Source organism: Conger conger, chromosome 12 (genome assembly GCF_963514075.1).
Source record: "Conger conger chromosome 12, fConCon1.1, whole genome shotgun sequence".
Lineage (NCBI taxonomy): Eukaryota > Metazoa > Chordata > Actinopteri > Anguilliformes > Congridae > Conger > Conger conger.
The window spans coordinates 2,091,484-2,109,648 of NC_083771.1; the positions used below are offsets into that span (position 1 = coordinate 2,091,484).

Genomic DNA, 18,165 nt, shown 5'->3' on the forward strand with positions numbered 1-18,165 from the left:
CACCTTGCCCCACTCGAGGTTCAGCGGCACCCCTTCAGGACCTGCCACCTGCCTGCCCGCAATGCTGTTGTACAGCAGCCTGTGCTGGAGAAGGCTCTCCCTCTCCACTGGAGCCGGGCACTGCCCAAGGAAGCGCAGCACTGCCTGATAGGCCGGGGACTGCTGTTCTGCCCGTGGAGCCACGTGGGTCAGCGGCACCCAGTGCCTCAGTGCGGTCGCCAGGTGGAGACGGGCGAAGTGGTAGCACTTGTGGGGGACCCTTCCCAGGACCATCCTACACGCGAAAGATGTAAAAATCGCGTCAAGTTTCAGGGGGATTCTCGGCACGCCGCGACCCCCCTTGTCCACCGGCATGTACATGAGGTCGCGACGCACATATTCGTACCTCCCTCCCCACAGAAACTTGAACATGGCCCTGGTCAGGGCCACCTTGATCGTTGCAGGAACTGGGAAGACGTAGGCCAAGTGTAGGAGTAGTGGGAGCAGGACAGCCCTCACCACTACCACCCTCCCAGTCAGTGACAGCCGCCTGCGTGCCCACACCCCCAGCCGTGATCTCACCAGCGCCATACGTTCTTCCCAGTTCCGCTCACCACTGCCCTGGGGAAAGAAGCGCACCCCCAACACCTTCAGTCCCCCCTGGCACCGCTCCCAGCCACCGTAGTCCCTCACCTCCTCTCTCCACCGGCCACACAGCAGGACTGAGGACTTGGACAGGTTCACCCTGGAGCCCGTCCCTGCCGCAAACCTGTCCACCAGGACTCTCACCCTTGCCAGGGACCGAGTCGACGACACAAAAATTGTCGTGTCGTCCGCGTACTGCTGGATTTTCAACTCGGCCCCTGCAGCCCCTGGGATCCTCACCCCGTCCACCCCTGGGTCCCGGCGCACCAGCTCCGCAAAGGGCTCCATGAACAGGACGTAGAGCAGCGGGGAGATTGGGCACCCCTGCCGCACCCCCCCCGCTTGCTCCACAGCCCCGCTCAGAAACCCATTCACTCTTACGCAGCTGTACACTCCCCTGTACAGCATACGCAGCCAAGACAGAAACCGAGGGCCCAAACCCATCCGCTGCAGGACCCGGAACAGGAAGGCGTGCTGCACCCGATCGAAGGCCTTCTCCTGGTCGATGCTGACCACCGCCAGAGGAAGGCCCCGATCGCGCACCCAGTCAATTGTGTCCCGCAGCAGAACCAGGTTCCAGCTGCAGGACCGCCCAGGTACCCCACAAGTTTGGTCAGGGCTGACCAGGACGTCCATCACCTGCTTCAGGCGGACCGCAGCTGCTTTGGCCAGCAGCTTATAGTCCGCCGTCAGCAGGGTGATTGGACGCCAGTTCTTAAGGTCAGCCCTGTCCCCTCCCTTGTGGAGCAGCGTCACCACTCCCTTTCTCATGGAGGCCGACAGCGCTCCCCCCTCCAGAAGCGCCTGAAAGACCTCCATGAGATCCGGACCAATGATGTCCCAAAACTCCCTGTAGAAGTCCCACGGGAGTCCGTCATGCCCCGGGGCCCTCCCTTCCCTCATGGAGCGGAGCGCCCCTGTCAGCTCCTCCAGACTGAGCTCCGCCTCCAGTGCCTGCCCTTCCTCCCGCCCCAACCGGGGCACCACACACCCCAGCAGTGCCTCCTGCTCCTCCGGGTCGCACTCTCTCCTGCTGAAAAGGTCTCGGAAGAAGCCCTCCGCGATCCCCAGCATCTCCGGGACCCCCGTTTCCAGCCCCGCTTCCCCTTTCAACCCAGAGATCACGGCGGCCTTCCTCCGAGCCTCAGCAGCCTGAAAAAAAAAAGCAGTGGGCTTCTCCCCCTCCTCCATCTCCCTCAGCCGGCCCTGGAAGGCCAAGGCCTTAGCCCTCCCCTCCAGGAGGCTTCTCACCCTCTCCTTCGCCCCCTCATAGGCCTCCCACCTCACTGCCCTCCCCCTGTTGAGCTGGGTGTGCATATACGCCAAGGCGTCTAGCCACTTCTTCACCTCCGTCCGCTCCCTCCGCCGCTGCGCCATGCTGTACCTTTGGCAAAAAAGGCCGAAACGCACTTTTGCCGCCTCCCACCAGTCTACCACTGTGGAGTAGAACCCCCGCAGTGCCCTCACGGCCTTATAAAAGCCTCGAAAGGCCTCCTGGAACGCCCTGGATTTCATTAGGGAGGTATTCAATTTCCAGTAGCCTGGCCCCCATTGCGTGTTGGGAATGGGGACCGCCACCTGCAGCATGTCATGGTCAGATGCCCATGAAGGCTGCAGCGTGGCGGTCACCCCCACCCACTCCTTCGGCACAAAAATGTAGTCCAGGCGGCTCGCAGCTCCCCTGGAATTCCGCCAGGTAAAGCCTGGAGCCGCCGGATGTGCCGCCCGGAAGGAGTCGACCAGGCCGTAATCCCTGACCAACTCCGCCAGCGCTCTTGCCGAATAATCCCCCCCCCCAGCAGCGCTAGCCCCACCCCCATCCAGCGACACATTAAAGTCCCCCCCCAGGATTATCCGCCTGGAGGTGGACAGACTGGGCACCAGCTCCCTAAAAACCTCCAGCCTCCGCCCACTCCGAGTTGGCCCGTACACATTAAAAATTCTTATTTTAAAAGGACCCTGATTAACGTCTGCGTACATCGCCCGCCCCGCCACAATGTCCACAGACTCCTGGATTTCCATATCAGCGCCCTTCACCAAAATCCCCAGCCCATCGGCATGAACGCTGCCCACCGACCACGCCGATGGGCCCCACGTCCACTCCTCTGAGAAACCCAGTACATCCCCCATGTCCCGAAGGTGCACCTCCTGTAACAAAAAAACCTTCCCTCTTGTCGCCGCTAAAGAGGCAAAAAGTGCCTGCCTCTTCCCCGAGTTTCTCAAACCCCGCACATTCAAAGTGATTACATTTACCACCATTTTTTAACAAAAATTTTTTTACTGACCTTCAATCCCCTTCCTTCTCAGAGGAGTCCCCCCCTCCCTCGAGTCCTTTCTCCATCCCCATCACCCCTGTGATCCCCGCTACATCCCAGCCTGCAAACTGGGAAGCCGGGCTGACTGCCGGTCCCGCTGAGGCCGCAGAGGCTCCGGATGCCTCCTCCAGGTCCACCTCAATGTCCACCTCCTGGGCCTCCCCCTCCGCCGAGTCTGAAAGGGCCAGGAACCTGTTCTGCAGAGGGATGCCCGGTCCTGCCTTTGCTTCTCTCCCGTTCGTGTCCCCCGAGCGAACCCGCTTCCGTGCTGCCACCTGCGCCCACTCCGGCACCTCTCCCTCTGGAGGAGGGCTGTCCCCCCACGCCAACGGGGTCTGCAGGTCCGCAGTGGTGCACATAGCCGCTCCCTCCGCCTCCGGGGACAAAACCTCCTCCACAGGAGGCACCGACAAAGGGGAAAATAGCTCCGGCGAACCCTCTCTTGGGACTCCGGACTCCTCCGCCCAGACCCTCGCCTTCATCACCACTGCCCCAAGCCCCAAACCCAGGCCAGGACGCGAGGAAGGCCCGAAGATCTGCCCCGGTGAGTAGGCCCGGACCGGACCGGAATCCGGACCCAGACCGGAACCCGGAACCGGACCAGAACCCGGAGCCGGACCGGAACCCGAACCGGAATCCGGAGCCGGACCGGAACCCGAACCGGAATCCGAAGCCGGACCGGACCCCAGAGCCGGACCCGGGCCGGAACCCGGAGCCCGCACGGAATCCGGAGCCGGACCGGAACCCGGAGCCGGACCGGAACCCAAAGCCAGACCCGGACCGGAAACCGGAGCCCGACCGGAAGCCGGACCCGACCCAGACCAAGCCTCCATGGTCTCACTGGACCCCCTTGCCTCTTGCTCTGTACTCCCCTCCGCGCCCCTCCGTGGCTCCTCCAAAGCTGAGGTCTCGCTCCTGTGCCCAGGATGCAGGGATGGTTCCGGAACCGGAGCCAGCCCACCAGGCCCCACCCCTTCCTGATCCGGCCTAGTGGCCAAGGCCGCCGCAGAGCCTGGGCTAGTAGTGCTGGAAGGCCCAGCCCCGTGCTCCGAAGCCTGCCCTCCCTCCGTAGCCGACTCCCCTGCTTCTCGCCCGGCCTTCCTGGTGCTAGGCCGTGCTTGACCTCCAGGAGGCCCAGAGTAGGCCCCAAACTCACCCTGCACCAGGGCCGCAAACGACCTCACCCTTTCTGGGCAGGCCCGGAAAAGGTGCTCCACACTCCCGCAAAGACTGCACATTTTCGGGGCCACACAGTCTCTTGTAGCATGCTCCGCCGATGCACAATGCCTACATCGGTCAGTGGAGCACACCGCCTTAACATGCCCATACAATCCACACCTACGACAGTACAAAGGTTGCCCTGGGTATACCAGGTAGCCCCTGTCCGGGCCTATGGAGAAGGCCCCAGGAGGATGTGCTACCCCCCCCACCCCTGAAGGATCCTGCTTAAAACGGACATTAAAACGTCTTTTCCCGTTCCAAAAACCAAATCTGTCTTTCAATTTCACCCCCTCCCTCACATCTGAACAGTACCTGAGCAGGAAGGCCAGGATGTCCTCCTCCCGAACAAAGGGGTTGTAGAGGTGGATCATCAGGGGTCGCAGGGCCTTGTTATATAGCAAATGGACGGTAATCCCTTGCAGTGCCGGGTCCTCTTTGTGTTCCACAAATTTCTGGTGCAGGTTGTAGCAGGCGGCTTCTGACACAAATGTTAAATCAAAAAACCCTCGTGGGGAAAAATCCTGGAGGCAAAAAACTGTCTCGCTGTCAACCCTTAGTAACTCCTTCAAGATGTTCTTCACAAAAAAATCCAAAGTGAAACCTTTCCTCCTCTCTCCGTCCTCCATCTCCACCCGAACCGTGTTCCTCAGCCGCACCCTGTGGGTCGGCACGTCACCTTCCGGCGTTCCCATCCTCTTCCCGTCTTTATCTTTGCCAAAAGGCCGAGAAGCGATAACCGCAAACTGGCCCCTGCCGACGGCGCCCTCCCGGTGGCCCCGGACCGCGCTCGGGGGAAGACGCCACCTGGCCCAGGAGCCGGCCCCCCTCCCCGCCTTCCCAAGAACCCTGCGCACGCACTGACTGGCCGGTCGGCGAGCTACCGTAACGACCGGACTCAGCTGGCTCCTCCCACCAAGATCCACTGTCCTCCACTGGCAGGCACAGCCGCCAAAAACACTCAACACATACCGAGTACGCTGTGACGTACTTACTACCGAGTTACTTACCGAATAGCTGCTCTCTAGGCAGCGACCAAAGCTATTTAGCGAGCGGGGCATCGATCGCACGCGGCAAGCAGGCGATAAGCCAGAAACGAGCAAGTCGGCGACTCGCAAGCAACCCGCATACCTGTCGCACATTGCCGTCTGTCCTTAAACCGTTCGAAGTTGCCCCGTCCTGTGGACGGAGCATCCAAAAATAGCACAAACTCAGGTGCGTTCCTCTCCACGGAAATCTTTAGTAAAAGGCGAAAGATTTGTGCGTGCTGAAGAGAAACCCGAGCGAAATGTGACCTTTCAGCGCACCAGGCGCCTCCGGCCCCCTTCCCAGCCACTCCCACTGACCCGGGGTTGCCACTGCCGCCAGCCGGCCGGACAGACAATCCGAGAGGGAAGGTGGGAAAAGCGAGACAGCGCAATGACAACAAACAGTTACGTCCCGCACAGAAAACTACATCATTTTGCTAAAAAACAGAGGCAAGCACACTTACAACAAGGGCACATATTCACCCTATTTACAACACAATTTACATACATACAAAAAAAAACAAACAAACAAACAAACAAACAAAAAGGGGGAAGAACAGGGCAACCCACCCACCTAGTAAAGGACAACAAAACACAACCTTTTTTTGCACAAAACTTGGAGAGGCGCACCGTTCCCGAACGCACTGCAATAACGGGTCGATGCTTGAAGCGGACGGAGCAAGCTCCTTCTCCGACTCCCTGTGCCAAAAATCCGTTTAATATATAGTCCCCTGATAGGGGACGTATCAGATATTAAACTGATAAGAACAGATACTACACTTGATCTTAGCCAAAAGGCCGAGAAGCGATAACCGCAAACTGGCCCCTGCCGACGGCGCCCTCCCGGTGGCCCCGGACCGCGCTCGGGGGAAGACGCCACCTGGCCCAGGAGCCGGCCCCCCTCCCCGCCTTCCCAAGAACCCTGCGCACGCACTGACTGGCCGGTCGGCGAGCTACCGTAACGACCGGACTCAGCTGGCTCCTCCCACCAAGATCCACTGTCCTCCACTGGCAGGCACAGCCGCCAAAAACACTCAACACATACCGAGTACGCTGTGACGTACTTACTACCGAGTTACTTACCGAATAGCTGCTCTCTAGGCAGCGACCAAAGCTATTTAGCGAGCGGGGCATCGATCGCACGCGGCAAGCAGGCGATAAGCCAGAAACGAGCAAGTCGGCGACTCGCAAGCAACCCGCATACCTGTCGCACATTGCCGTCTGTCCTTAAACCGTTCGAAGTTGCCCCGTCCTGTGGACGGAGCATCCAAAAATAGCACAAACTCAGGTGCGTTCCTCTCCACGGAAATCTTTAGTAAAAGGCGAAAGATTTGTGCGTGCTGAAGAGAAACCCGAGCGAAATGTGACCTTTCAGCGCACCAGGCGCCTCCGGCCCCCTTCCCAGCCACTCCCACTGACCCGGGGTTGCCACTGCCGCCAGCCGGCCGGACAGACAATCCGAGAGGGAAGGTGGGAAAAGCGAGACAGCGCAATGACAACAAACAGTTACGTCCCGCACAGAAAACTACATCATTTTGCTAAAAAACAGAGGCAAGCACACTTACAACAAGGGCACATATTCACCCTATTTACAACACAATTTACATACATACAAAAAAAAACAAACAAACAAACAAACAAACAAAAAGGGGGAAGAACAGGGCAACCCACCCACCTAGTAAAGGACAACAAAACACAACCTTTTTTTGCACAAAACTTGGAGAGGCGCACCGTTCCCGAACGCACTGCAATAACGGGTCGATGCTTGAAGCGGACGGAGCAAGCTCCTTCTCCGACTCCCTGTGCCAAAAATCCGTTTAATATATAGTCCCCTGATAGGGGACGTATCAGATATTAAACTGATAAGAACAGATACTACACTTGATCTTAGCCAAAAGGCCGAGAAGCGATAACCGCAAACTGGCCCCTGCCGACGGCGCCCTCCCGGTGGCCCCGGACCGCGCTCGGGGGAAGACGCCACCTGGCCCAGGAGCCGGCCCCCCTCCCCGCCTTCCCAAGAACCCTGCGCACGCACTGACTGGCCGGTCGGCGAGCTACCGTAACGACCGGACTCAGCTGGCTCCTCCCACCAAGATCCACTGTCCTCCACTGGCAGGCACAGCCGCCAAAAACACTCAACACATACCGAGTACGCTGTGACGTACTTACTACCGAGTTACTTACCGAATAGCTGCTCTCTAGGCAGCGACCAAAGCTATTTAGCGAGCGGGGCATCGATCGCACGCGGCAAGCAGGCGATAAGCCAGAAACGAGCAAGTCGGCGACTCGCAAGCAACCCGCATACCTGTCGCACATTGCCGTCTGTCCTTAAACCGTTCGAAGTTGCCCCGTCCTGTGGACGGAGCATCCAAAAATAGCACAAACTCAGGTGCGTTCCTCTCCACGGAAATCTTTAGTAAAAGGCGAAAGATTTGTGCGTGCTGAAGAGAAACCCGAGCGAAATGTGACCTTTCAGCGCACCAGGCGCCTCCGGCCCCCTTCCCAGCCACTCCCACTGACCCGGGGTTGCCACTGCCGCCAGCCGGCCGGACAGACAATCCGAGAGGGAAGGTGGGAAAAGCGAGACAGCGCAATGACAACAAACAGTTACGTCCCGCACAGAAAACTACATCATTTTGCTAAAAAACAGAGGCAAGCACACTTACAACAAGGGCACATATTCACCCTATTTACAACACAATTTACATACATACAAAAAAAAACAAACAAACAAACAAACAAACAAAAAGGGGGAAGAACAGGGCAACCCACCCACCTAGTAAAGGACAACAAAACACAACCTTTTTTTGCACAAAACTTGGAGAGGCGCACCGTTCCCGAACGCACTGCAATAACGGGTCGATGCTTGAAGCGGACGGAGCAAGCTCCTTCTCCGACTCCCTGTGCCAAAAATCCGTTTAATATATAGTCCCCTGATAGGGGACGTATCAGATATTAAACTGATAAGAACAGATACTACACTTGATCTTAGCCAAAAGGCCGAGAAGCGATAACCGCAAACTGGCCCCTGCCGACGGCGCCCTCCCGGTGGCCCCGGACCGCGCTCGGGGGAAGACGCCACCTGGCCCAGGAGCCGGCCCCCCTCCCCGCCTTCCCAAGAACCCTGCGCACGCACTGACTGGCCGGTCGGCGAGCTACCGTAACGACCGGACTCAGCTGGCTCCTCCCACCAAGATCCACTGTCCTCCACTGGCAGGCACAGCCGCCAAAAACACTCAACACATACCGAGTACGCTGTGACGTACTTACTACCGAGTTACTTACCGAATAGCTGCTCTCTAGGCAGCGACCAAAGCTATTTAGCGAGCGGGGCATCGATCGCACGCGGCAAGCAGGCGATAAGCCAGAAACGAGCAAGTCGGCGACTCGCAAGCAACCCGCATACCTGTCGCACATTGCCGTCTGTCCTTAAACCGTTCGAAGTTGCCCCGTCCTGTGGACGGAGCATCCAAAAATAGCACAAACTCAGGTGCGTTCCTCTCCACGGAAATCTTTAGTAAAAGGCGAAAGATTTGTGCGTGCTGAAGAGAAACCCGAGCGAAATGTGACCTTTCAGCGCACCAGGCGCCTCCGGCCCCCTTCCCAGCCACTCCCACTGACCCGGGGTTGCCACTGCCGCCAGCCGGCCGGACAGACAATCCGAGAGGGAAGGTGGGAAAAGCGAGACAGCGCAATGACAACAAACAGTTACGTCCCGCACAGAAAACTACATCATTTTGCTAAAAAACAGAGGCAAGCACACTTACAACAAGGGCACATATTCACCCTATTTACAACACAATTTACATACATACAAAAAAAAACAAACAAACAAACAAACAAACAAAAAGGGGGAAGAACAGGGCAACCCACCCACCTAGTAAAGGACAACAAAACACAACCTTTTTTTGCACAAAACTTGGAGAGGCGCACCGTTCCCGAACGCACTGCAATAACGGGTCGATGCTTGAAGCGGACGGAGCAAGCTCCTTCTCCGACTCCCTGTGCCAAAAATCCGTTTAATATATAGTCCCCTGATAGGGGACGTATCAGATATTAAACTGATAAGAACAGATACTACACTTGATCTTAGCCAAAAGGCCGAGAAGCGATAACCGCAAACTGGCCCCTGCCGACGGCGCCCTCCCGGTGGCCCCGGACCGCGCTCGGGGGAAGACGCCACCTGGCCCAGGAGCCGGCCCCCCTCCCCGCCTTCCCAAGAACCCTGCGCACGCACTGACTGGCCGGTCGGCGAGCTACCGTAACGACCGGACTCAGCTGGCTCCTCCCACCAAGATCCACTGTCCTCCACTGGCAGGCACAGCCGCCAAAAACACTCAACACATACCGAGTACGCTGTGACGTACTTACTACCGAGTTACTTACCGAATAGCTGCTCTCTAGGCAGCGACCAAAGCTATTTAGCGAGCGGGGCATCGATCGCACGCGGCAAGCAGGCGATAAGCCAGAAACGAGCAAGTCGGCGACTCGCAAGCAACCCGCATACCTGTCGCACATTGCCGTCTGTCCTTAAACCGTTCGAAGTTGCCCCGTCCTGTGGACGGAGCATCCAAAAATAGCACAAACTCAGGTGCGTTCCTCTCCACGGAAATCTTTAGTAAAAGGCGAAAGATTTGTGCGTGCTGAAGAGAAACCCGAGCGAAATGTGACCTTTCAGCGCACCAGGCGCCTCCGGCCCCCTTCCCAGCCACTCCCACTGACCCGGGGTTGCCACTGCCGCCAGCCGGCCGGACAGACAATCCGAGAGGGAAGGTGGGAAAAGCGAGACAGCGCAATGACAACAAACAGTTACGTCCCGCACAGAAAACTACATCATTTTGCTAAAAAACAGAGGCAAGCACACTTACAACAAGGGCACATATTCACCCTATTTACAACACAATTTACATACATACAAAAAAAAACAAACAAACAAACAAACAAACAAAAAGGGGGAAGAACAGGGCAACCCACCCACCTAGTAAAGGACAACAAAACACAACCTTTTTTTGCACAAAACTTGGAGAGGCGCACCGTTCCCGAACGCACTGCAATAACGGGTCGATGCTTGAAGCGGACGGAGCAAGCTCCTTCTCCGACTCCCTGTGCCAAAAATCCGTTTAATATATAGTCCCCTGATAGGGGACGTATCAGATATTAAACTGATAAGAACAGATACTACACTTGATCTTAGCCAAAAGGCCGAGAAGCGATAACCGCAAACTGGCCCCTGCCGACGGCGCCCTCCCGGTGGCCCCGGACCGCGCTCGGGGGAAGACGCCACCTGGCCCAGGAGCCGGCCCCCCTCCCCGCCTTCCCAAGAACCCTGCGCACGCACTGACTGGCCGGTCGGCGAGCTACCGTAACGACCGGACTCAGCTGGCTCCTCCCACCAAGATCCACTGTCCTCCACTGGCAGGCACAGCCGCCAAAAACACTCAACACATACCGAGTACGCTGTGACGTACTTACTACCGAGTTACTTACCGAATAGCTGCTCTCTAGGCAGCGACCAAAGCTATTTAGCGAGCGGGGCATCGATCGCACGCGGCAAGCAGGCGATAAGCCAGAAACGAGCAAGTCGGCGACTCGCAAGCAACCCGCATACCTGTCGCACATTGCCGTCTGTCCTTAAACCGTTCGAAGTTGCCCCGTCCTGTGGACGGAGCATCCAAAAATAGCACAAACTCAGGTGCGTTCCTCTCCACGGAAATCTTTAGTAAAAGGCGAAAGATTTGTGCGTGCTGAAGAGAAACCCGAGCGAAATGTGACCTTTCAGCGCACCAGGCGCCTCCGGCCCCCTTCCCAGCCACTCCCACTGACCCGGGGTTGCCACTGCCGCCAGCCGGCCGGACAGACAATCCGAGAGGGAAGGTGGGAAAAGCGAGACAGCGCAATGACAACAAACAGTTACGTCCCGCACAGAAAACTACATCATTTTGCTAAAAAACAGAGGCAAGCACACTTACAACAAGGGCACATATTCACCCTATTTACAACACAATTTACATACATACAAAAAAAAACAAACAAACAAACAAACAAACAAAAAGGGGGAAGAACAGGGCAACCCACCCACCTAGTAAAGGACAACAAAACACAACCTTTTTTTGCACAAAACTTGGAGAGGCGCACCGTTCCCGAACGCACTGCAATAACGGGTCGATGCTTGAAGCGGACGGAGCAAGCTCCTTCTCCGACTCCCTGTGCCAAAAATCCGTTTAATATATAGTCCCCTGATAGGGGACGTATCAGATATTAAACTGATAAGAACAGATTTTTTTTTTTTTTTTGTATTTAAATTAATTTATTGGTCCACACCAACCTCATTACATTTTCATACAAACAATAAACAAACAAATTCCTAACCACATCCTCTTAACAACTGTAAACTCAAAACCCCACCCTCCCCTGAAGTCCCAAAGTCCCAACACATTCCCACTGTATCAACACATTTCAAACCAAACAAAAACAGAACCGAAACAACCATACAACCCCCCACCCCACCCCCTCCCACCCCCCACTTACCCTAATTACAAAACCCCAAACAAACAACTCCAACAACAAAAACAATACAAATACAAAAACAACAAGAAGAACCCCACCCTCCACCCTCCCCCCTCCCCACCCCACCCCACCCCACCAACCCCGAACCCAACCACCCCAATCACATACATTCTATTTACATGCTTACATATTCCCAGGACCCCCCTCCCAGAGGAAGAGCCTTTCCAGGCCTCCCCAGTACTTCCGCACCCATTCCCACCCGTGCACCACCCCATCCCCCCTTATTCTCTCCGCTACCCTCCCAGAGAACCTATGGAAGAGCTGGCTGGGAGTCAGGACCCTCAGCCTCATCCCCACTGCTGCCATCCTGTCCTCCCACAGCACCCACTTGCCATACCCTACCACCTCCCACACGACACCCTCAGCCACGGCTCCCACTGCCGCCAGCCCCCGCCTGTACAGAACTCTCTCTCTGCTCAGGGTGAAGGCAGGCCCTACCCCACTGAGGAGGCCCTGCACCAACCCCCAGTACACCCTTGCAAACTGGCACTCCCATAGGGCGTGCGCCACCGACTCCACCAGCCCACAGCCCCTTGGACAGAGTGGGCTGGCACTGCACCCATGGCGATGCAGCACCTCCCGCACCGACAGCCTGCCCATCGCGCACAGCCAGTGGAGGTCCCGCACCACCCCTGGTGCCCTCCCCCCGCTCACCTTGCCCCACTCAAGGTTCAGCGGCACCCCTTCAGGACCTGCCACCTGCCTGCCCGCAATGCTGTTGTATAGCAGCCTGTGCTGGAGAAGGCTCTCCCTCTCCACTGGAGCCGGGCACTGCCCAAGGAAGCGCAGCACTGCCTGATAGGCCGGGGACTGCTGTTCTGCCCGTGGAGCCACGTGGGTCAGCGGCACCCAGTGCCTCAGTGCGGTCGCCAGGTGGAGACGGGCGAAGTGGTAGCACTTGTGGGGGACCCTTCCCAGGACCATCCTACACGCGAAAGATGTAAAAATCGCGTCAAGTTTCAGGGGGATTCTCGGCACGCCGCGACCCCCCTTGTCCACCGGCATGTACATGAGGTCGCGACGCACATATTCGTACCTCCCTCCCCACAGAAACTTGAACATGGCCCTGGTCAGGGCCACCTTGATCGTTGCAGGAACTGGGAAGACGTAGGCCAAATGTAGGAGTAGTGGGAGCAGGACAGCCCTCACCACTACCACCCTCCCAGTCAGTGACAGCCGCCTGCGTGCCCACACCCCCAGCCGTGATCTCACCAGCGCCATACGTCCTTCCCAGTTCCGCTCACCACTGCCCTGGGGAAAGAAGCGCACCCCCAACACCTTCAGTCCCCCCTGGCACCGCTCCCAGCCACCGTAGTCCCTCACCTCCTCTCTCCACCGGCCACACAGCAGGACTGAGGACTTGGACAGGTTCACCCTGGAGCCCGTCCCTGCCGCAAACCTGTCCACCAGGACTCTCACCCTTGCCAGGGACCGAGTCGACGACACAAAAATTGTCGTGTCGTCCGCGTACTGCTGGATTTTCAACTCGGCCCCTGCAGCCCCTGGGATCCTCACCCCGTCCACCCCTGGGTCCCGGCGCACCAGCTCTGCGAAGGGCTCCATGAACAGGACGTAGAGCAGCGGGGAGATTGGGCACCCCTGCCGCACCCCCCCCGCTTGCTCCACAGCCCCGCTCAGAAACCCATTCACTCTTACGCAGCTGTACACTCCCCTGTACAGCATACGCAGCCAAGACAGAAACCGGGGGCCCAAACCCATCCGCTGCAGGACCCGGAACAGGAAGGCGTGCTGCACCCGATCGAAGGCCTTCTCCTGGTCGATGCTGACCACCGCCAGAGGAAGGCCCCGATCGCGCACCCAGTCAATTGTGTCCCGCAGCAGAACCAGGTTCCAGCTGCAGGACCGCCCAGGTACCCCACAAGTTTGGTCAGGGCTGACCAGGACGTCCATCACCTGCTTCAGGCGGACCGCAGCTGCTTTGGCCAGCAGCTTATAGTCCGCCGTCAGCAGGGTGATTGGACGCCAGTTCTTTAGGTCAGCCCTGTCCCCTCCCTTGTGGAGCAGCGTCACCACCCCCTTTCTCATGGAGGCCGACAGCGCTCCCCCCTCCAGAAGCGCCTGAAAAACCTCCATGAGATCCGGACCAATGATGTCCCAGAACTCCCTATAGAACTCCCACGGGAGTCCGTCATGGCCCGGGGACTTCCCTTCCCTCATGGAGCGGAGCGCCCCTGTCAGCTCCTCCAACCTGAGCTCCGCCTCCAGTGCCTGCCCTTCCTCCCGCCCCAACCGGGGCACCACACACCCCAGCAGTGCCTCCTGCTCCTCCGGGTCGCACTCTCTCCTGCTGAAGAGGTCTCGGAAGAAGCCCTCCGCGATCCCCAGCATCTCCGGGACCCCCGTTTCCAGCCCCGCTTCCCCTTTCAACCCGGTGATCACGGCGGCCCTCCTCCGAGCCTCAGCAGCCTGAAAAAAATATGCGGTGGCCTTCTCCCCCTCCTCCATCTCCCTCAGCCGGCCCTGGAAGGCAGAGGCCTTAGCTCTTCCCTCCAGGAGGCTTCTCACCCTCTCCTTCGCCCCCTCATACGCCTCCCACCTCACTGCCCTCCCCCTGTTGAGCTGGGCGTGCATATAGGCGAGGAGATCTAACCACCTCCTCACCTCAGCCCGCTCCCTCCGCCGCTGCGCCATGCTGAAGTTTCGGCAGAACAGCCCGAAACGCACTTTGGCCGCCTCCCACCACTCCACCGCTGTGGGGTACAAGCCCCGCAGAGCCCTCACGGCCTTATACAGCCCTCTAAAAGCCTCCTGGAATACCCTAGATTTTATTAGGGAGGTATTCAGCTTCCAGTACCCCGGCCCCCATTGCGTGTCGGGAATGGGGACCGCCACCTGCAGCATGTCATGGTCCGATGCCCATGAAGGCTGCAGCGTGGCGGTCACCCCCGCCCACTCCTTTGGCACGAAGATGTAATCCAGGCGGCTCGCAGCTCCCCTGGAGTTACGCCAGGTAACGCCTGGAGCCGCCGGATGTGCTGCCCGAAAGGAGTCGACCAGGCCGTGGTCCCTGACCAGCTCTGCCAGCGCTCTCGCTGAATGTTCCACTCCAGCAGCGCTAGCCCCACCCCCATCCAGCGACACATTAAAATCCCCCCCCAGGATGATCCGTCTGGAGGTGGACAGACTGGGCACCAGCTCCCTGAAAACCTCCAGCCTCCGCCCAGTCCGAGTCGGCCCGTACACATTAACCACCCGTAATTTGCAAGAAGCGCAATCAATGTCTGTAAACATTGCCCGCCCCGCCACAATGTCCACAGACTCCTGGACTTCCATCCCTACTCCCTTTACAAGGATCCCCAGCCCATCGGCATGAACGCTGCCCACCGACCACGCCGATGGGCCCCACGTCCACTCCTTCGTAAAGAGGAGTACATCCCCCATGTCCCGAAGATGCACCTCTTGCAACAAAAACACATCTCCACCTGTTGCCGCCAAAGAGGCAAAAAGTGCCTGCCTCTTCCCCGAGCTCCGCAACCCCCGCACATTCAAAGTAAAAACATTTAACACCATTATTTTAAACAAAATATTTTACCTACCCACCCTTACCTTCAATCTCCTTCCTTCTCGGAGGAGTCCCCCCCTCCCTCGAGTCCTTTCTCCATCCCCATCACCCCTGTTATTCCCGCCACATCCCAGCCCACAAACTGGGAAGACGGGCTGACTGCCGGTCCTACTAAGGCCGCAGAGGCTCCAGGTGCTTCCTCCCGGTCCACCTCAATGTCCACCTCCTGGGCCTCCCCCTCCGCCGAGTCCGATAGGGCCAGGAACCTGTTCTGCAGAGGGATGCCCGGTCCCGCCTTTGCCTCCCTCCCGTTTGCGTCCCCCGAGCGAACCCGCTTCCGCGCTGCCACCTGCGCCCACTCCGGCACCTCCCCCTCTGGAGGAGGGCTGTCCCCCCACGCCAACGGGGTCTGCAGGTCCGCCGTGGTGCACATAGCCGCTCCCTCCGCCTCCGGGGACAAGACCTCCTCACCAAGAGGCACAGACAGGGGGGAGAATAGCTCCGGCGAACCCTCTCTCGGGACCCCGGACTCCTCCGCCACGGCCCTCGCCTTCATCACCACTGCGCCCAGCCCCAAGCCCAGGCCAGGACGCGAGGAAGGCCCGAAGATCTGCTCACCCTTGGACCTCCCATCCATGCCTCCCAGCGCCGGAGCAGGATCCCGATCTCTTGGCCTCGCGGCGAAAGCCCGGACCGGACCGGAATCCAGACCCAAACCGGAACTCCTAGCCGGACCGGAACCCGGACCGGAATCCGGACCCGGACCGGAACCCGGACCGGAATCCGGACCCGGACCGGAACCCGAACCGGAATCCGGAGCCGGACCGGAACCCGAACCGGAATCCGGAGCCGGACCGGACCCATGAGCAGGACCCGGACCGGAGCTCGGGGGCGCAGCGGAAACCGGTCCCGACCCAGACCCAGACCCAGCCGCCATGACCTCATTGGATCCACCTGCTTCCTGCTCCGGTCTCCCATCCGCGCCGCTCCGTGGCTCCTCCAAGACTGAGGCCTCGCCCCCATGCCCAGGACGGAGGGACAGATCCAGAACAGGAGCCAGCCCCCCAGGCCCCACCCCTTCCTGAACCGGCCTAGTGGCCAAGGCCGCCGCAGAGCCTGGGCTTGTAGTGCTGGAAGGCCCAGCCCCGTGCTCCGAAGCCTGCCCTCCCTCCGTAGCCGACTCCCCTGCTTCTCGCCCGGCCTTCTTGGTGCTAGGCCGTGCTCGACCTCCAGGAGGCCCAGAGTAGGCCCCAAACTCGCCCTGCACCAAGGCCGCAAACGACCTCACCCTTTCTGGGCAAGCCCGGAAAAGGTGCTCCACACTCCCGCAAAGACTGCATGTTTTCGGGGCCACGCAGTCTTTTGTCGTGTGCTCCGTCGATGCACAGTGCCTGCATCGGTCGGTGGAGCACACCGCCTTAACGTGCCCGTACATCCCACACCGTCTACAGTACAATGGCTGGCCTGGGTACACCAGGTAGCCTCTGTCCGGGCCTATGGAGAAGGCCCCTGGTGGATGCGCGATCCCCCCCACACCTGAGGGATCTTGCTTAAAACGTACATAAAACCGCCTCTTACCGTTCCAGAAGCCAAACTTGTCCTTCAGCTTGACTGCCTCCTTCACCTCCGAACAATACCTCCGCAGGAAAGCCAAGATGTCCTCCTCCCGCACAAAAGGGTTGTACATGTGGACGGTAAGAGGTCTCAGGGCCTTGGTGTATAACAAATGCATCGTAATGCCTTGTAGCGCCGGATTTCCTTCGCACTCCAAGAACTTTCGATGCAAATTAAAACACGCCGCTTCCGAAAAAAAAGTTAAATCAAAAAACCCTCTTTGGGAAAAATCCTGCAGACAAAACACCGTTTTCCGATCCACCATCAAAATATCCTTCAAAACTTTTTCAACAAAAAAATCCAAATTAAAGCCGTTGCGTTTCTCTCCCTCCTCCATCTCCACACGAACCGTGTTCTGCAGCCGCACCCGATAGGCCGGCAATCCACCGTCTGGTGTCTCCATCCTCTTCTCTATCTTTTAGCCAAAAGGCCGAGAAGCGATAACCGCAAACTGGCCCCTGCCGACGGCGCCCTCCCGGTGGCCCCGGACCGCGCTCGGGGGAAGACGCCACCTGGCCCAGGAGCCGGCCCCCCTCCCCGCCTTCCCAAGAACCCTGCGCACGCACTGACTGGCCGGTCGGCGAGCTACCGTAACGACCGGACTCAGCTGGCTCCTCCCACCAAGATCCACTGTCCTCCACTGGCAGGCACAGCCGCCAAAAACACTCAACACATACCGAGTACGCTGTGACGTACTTACTACCGAGTTACTTACCGAATAGCTGCTCTCTAGGCAGCGACCAAAGCTATTTAGCGAGCGGGGCATCGATCGCACGCGGCAAGCAGGCGATAAGCCAGAAACGAGCAAGTCGGCGACTCGCAAGCAACCCGCATACCTGTCGCACATTGCCGTCTGTCCTTAAACCGTTCGAAGTTGCCCCGTCCTGTGGACGGAGCATCCAAAAATAGCACAAACTCAGGTGCGTTCCTCTCCACGGAAATCTTTAGTAAAAGGCGAAAGATTTGTGCGTGCTGAAGAGAAACCCGAGCGAAATGTGACCTTTCAGCGCACCAGGCGCCTCCGGCCCCCTTCCCAGCCACTCCCACTGACCCGGGGTTGCCACTGCCGCCAGCCGGCCGGACAGACAATCCGAGAGGGAAGGTGGGAAAAGCGAGACAGCGCAATGACAACAAACAGTTACGTCCCGCACAGAAAACTACATCATTTTGCTAAAAAACAGAGGCAAGCACACTTACAACAAGGGCACATATTCACCCTATTTACAACACAATTTACATACATACAAAAAAAAACAAACAAACAAACAAACAAACA

The 18,165-nt window shown here is 58.3% G+C and overlaps 13 non-coding genes across 13 annotated transcripts; all 13 read right to left on the bottom strand.

The window, feature by feature from the left end:
* Window positions 1-5,327: 5,327 nt before the first annotated feature.
* On the bottom strand, window positions 5,328-5,444 carry LOC133105821 (U5 spliceosomal RNA). Its single transcript, XR_009704011.1, has one exon. It is a non-coding gene; the product is annotated as a U5 spliceosomal RNA (small nuclear RNA).
* A 360-nt stretch (window positions 5,445-5,804) lies between these two features.
* On the bottom strand, window positions 5,805-5,995 carry LOC133106071 (U2 spliceosomal RNA). The gene has a single exon (XR_009704249.1). It is a non-coding gene; the product is annotated as a U2 spliceosomal RNA (small nuclear RNA).
* A 433-nt stretch (window positions 5,996-6,428) lies between these two features.
* On the bottom strand, window positions 6,429-6,545 carry LOC133105822 (U5 spliceosomal RNA). Its single transcript, XR_009704012.1, has one exon. It is a non-coding gene; the product is annotated as a U5 spliceosomal RNA (small nuclear RNA).
* A 360-nt stretch (window positions 6,546-6,905) lies between these two features.
* On the bottom strand, window positions 6,906-7,096 carry LOC133106082 (U2 spliceosomal RNA). Its single transcript, XR_009704260.1, has one exon. It is a non-coding gene; the product is annotated as a U2 spliceosomal RNA (small nuclear RNA).
* A 433-nt stretch (window positions 7,097-7,529) lies between these two features.
* Window positions 7,530-7,646, bottom strand: LOC133105823 (U5 spliceosomal RNA). The gene has a single exon (XR_009704013.1). It is a non-coding gene; the product is annotated as a U5 spliceosomal RNA (small nuclear RNA).
* A 360-nt stretch (window positions 7,647-8,006) lies between these two features.
* Window positions 8,007-8,197, bottom strand: LOC133106093 (U2 spliceosomal RNA). The gene has a single exon (XR_009704271.1). It is a non-coding gene; the product is annotated as a U2 spliceosomal RNA (small nuclear RNA).
* A 433-nt stretch (window positions 8,198-8,630) lies between these two features.
* LOC133105824 (U5 spliceosomal RNA) lies at window positions 8,631-8,747 on the bottom strand. Its single transcript, XR_009704014.1, has one exon. It is a non-coding gene; the product is annotated as a U5 spliceosomal RNA (small nuclear RNA).
* A 360-nt stretch (window positions 8,748-9,107) lies between these two features.
* On the bottom strand, window positions 9,108-9,298 carry LOC133106105 (U2 spliceosomal RNA). Its single transcript, XR_009704283.1, has one exon. It is a non-coding gene; the product is annotated as a U2 spliceosomal RNA (small nuclear RNA).
* Window positions 9,299-9,731: 433 nt separating this feature from the next.
* LOC133105825 (U5 spliceosomal RNA) lies at window positions 9,732-9,848 on the bottom strand. Its single transcript, XR_009704015.1, has one exon. It is a non-coding gene; the product is annotated as a U5 spliceosomal RNA (small nuclear RNA).
* Window positions 9,849-10,208: 360 nt separating this feature from the next.
* Window positions 10,209-10,399, bottom strand: LOC133106117 (U2 spliceosomal RNA). Its single transcript, XR_009704292.1, has one exon. It is a non-coding gene; the product is annotated as a U2 spliceosomal RNA (small nuclear RNA).
* A 433-nt stretch (window positions 10,400-10,832) lies between these two features.
* Window positions 10,833-10,949, bottom strand: LOC133105827 (U5 spliceosomal RNA). Its single transcript, XR_009704017.1, has one exon. It is a non-coding gene; the product is annotated as a U5 spliceosomal RNA (small nuclear RNA).
* Window positions 10,950-11,309: 360 nt separating this feature from the next.
* LOC133106457 (U2 spliceosomal RNA) lies at window positions 11,310-11,492 on the bottom strand. Its single transcript, XR_009704498.1, has one exon. It is a non-coding gene; the product is annotated as a U2 spliceosomal RNA (small nuclear RNA).
* Window positions 11,493-17,764: 6,272 nt separating this feature from the next.
* Window positions 17,765-17,881, bottom strand: LOC133105828 (U5 spliceosomal RNA). Its single transcript, XR_009704018.1, has one exon. It is a non-coding gene; the product is annotated as a U5 spliceosomal RNA (small nuclear RNA).
* Window positions 17,882-18,165: the final 284 nt, after the last annotated feature.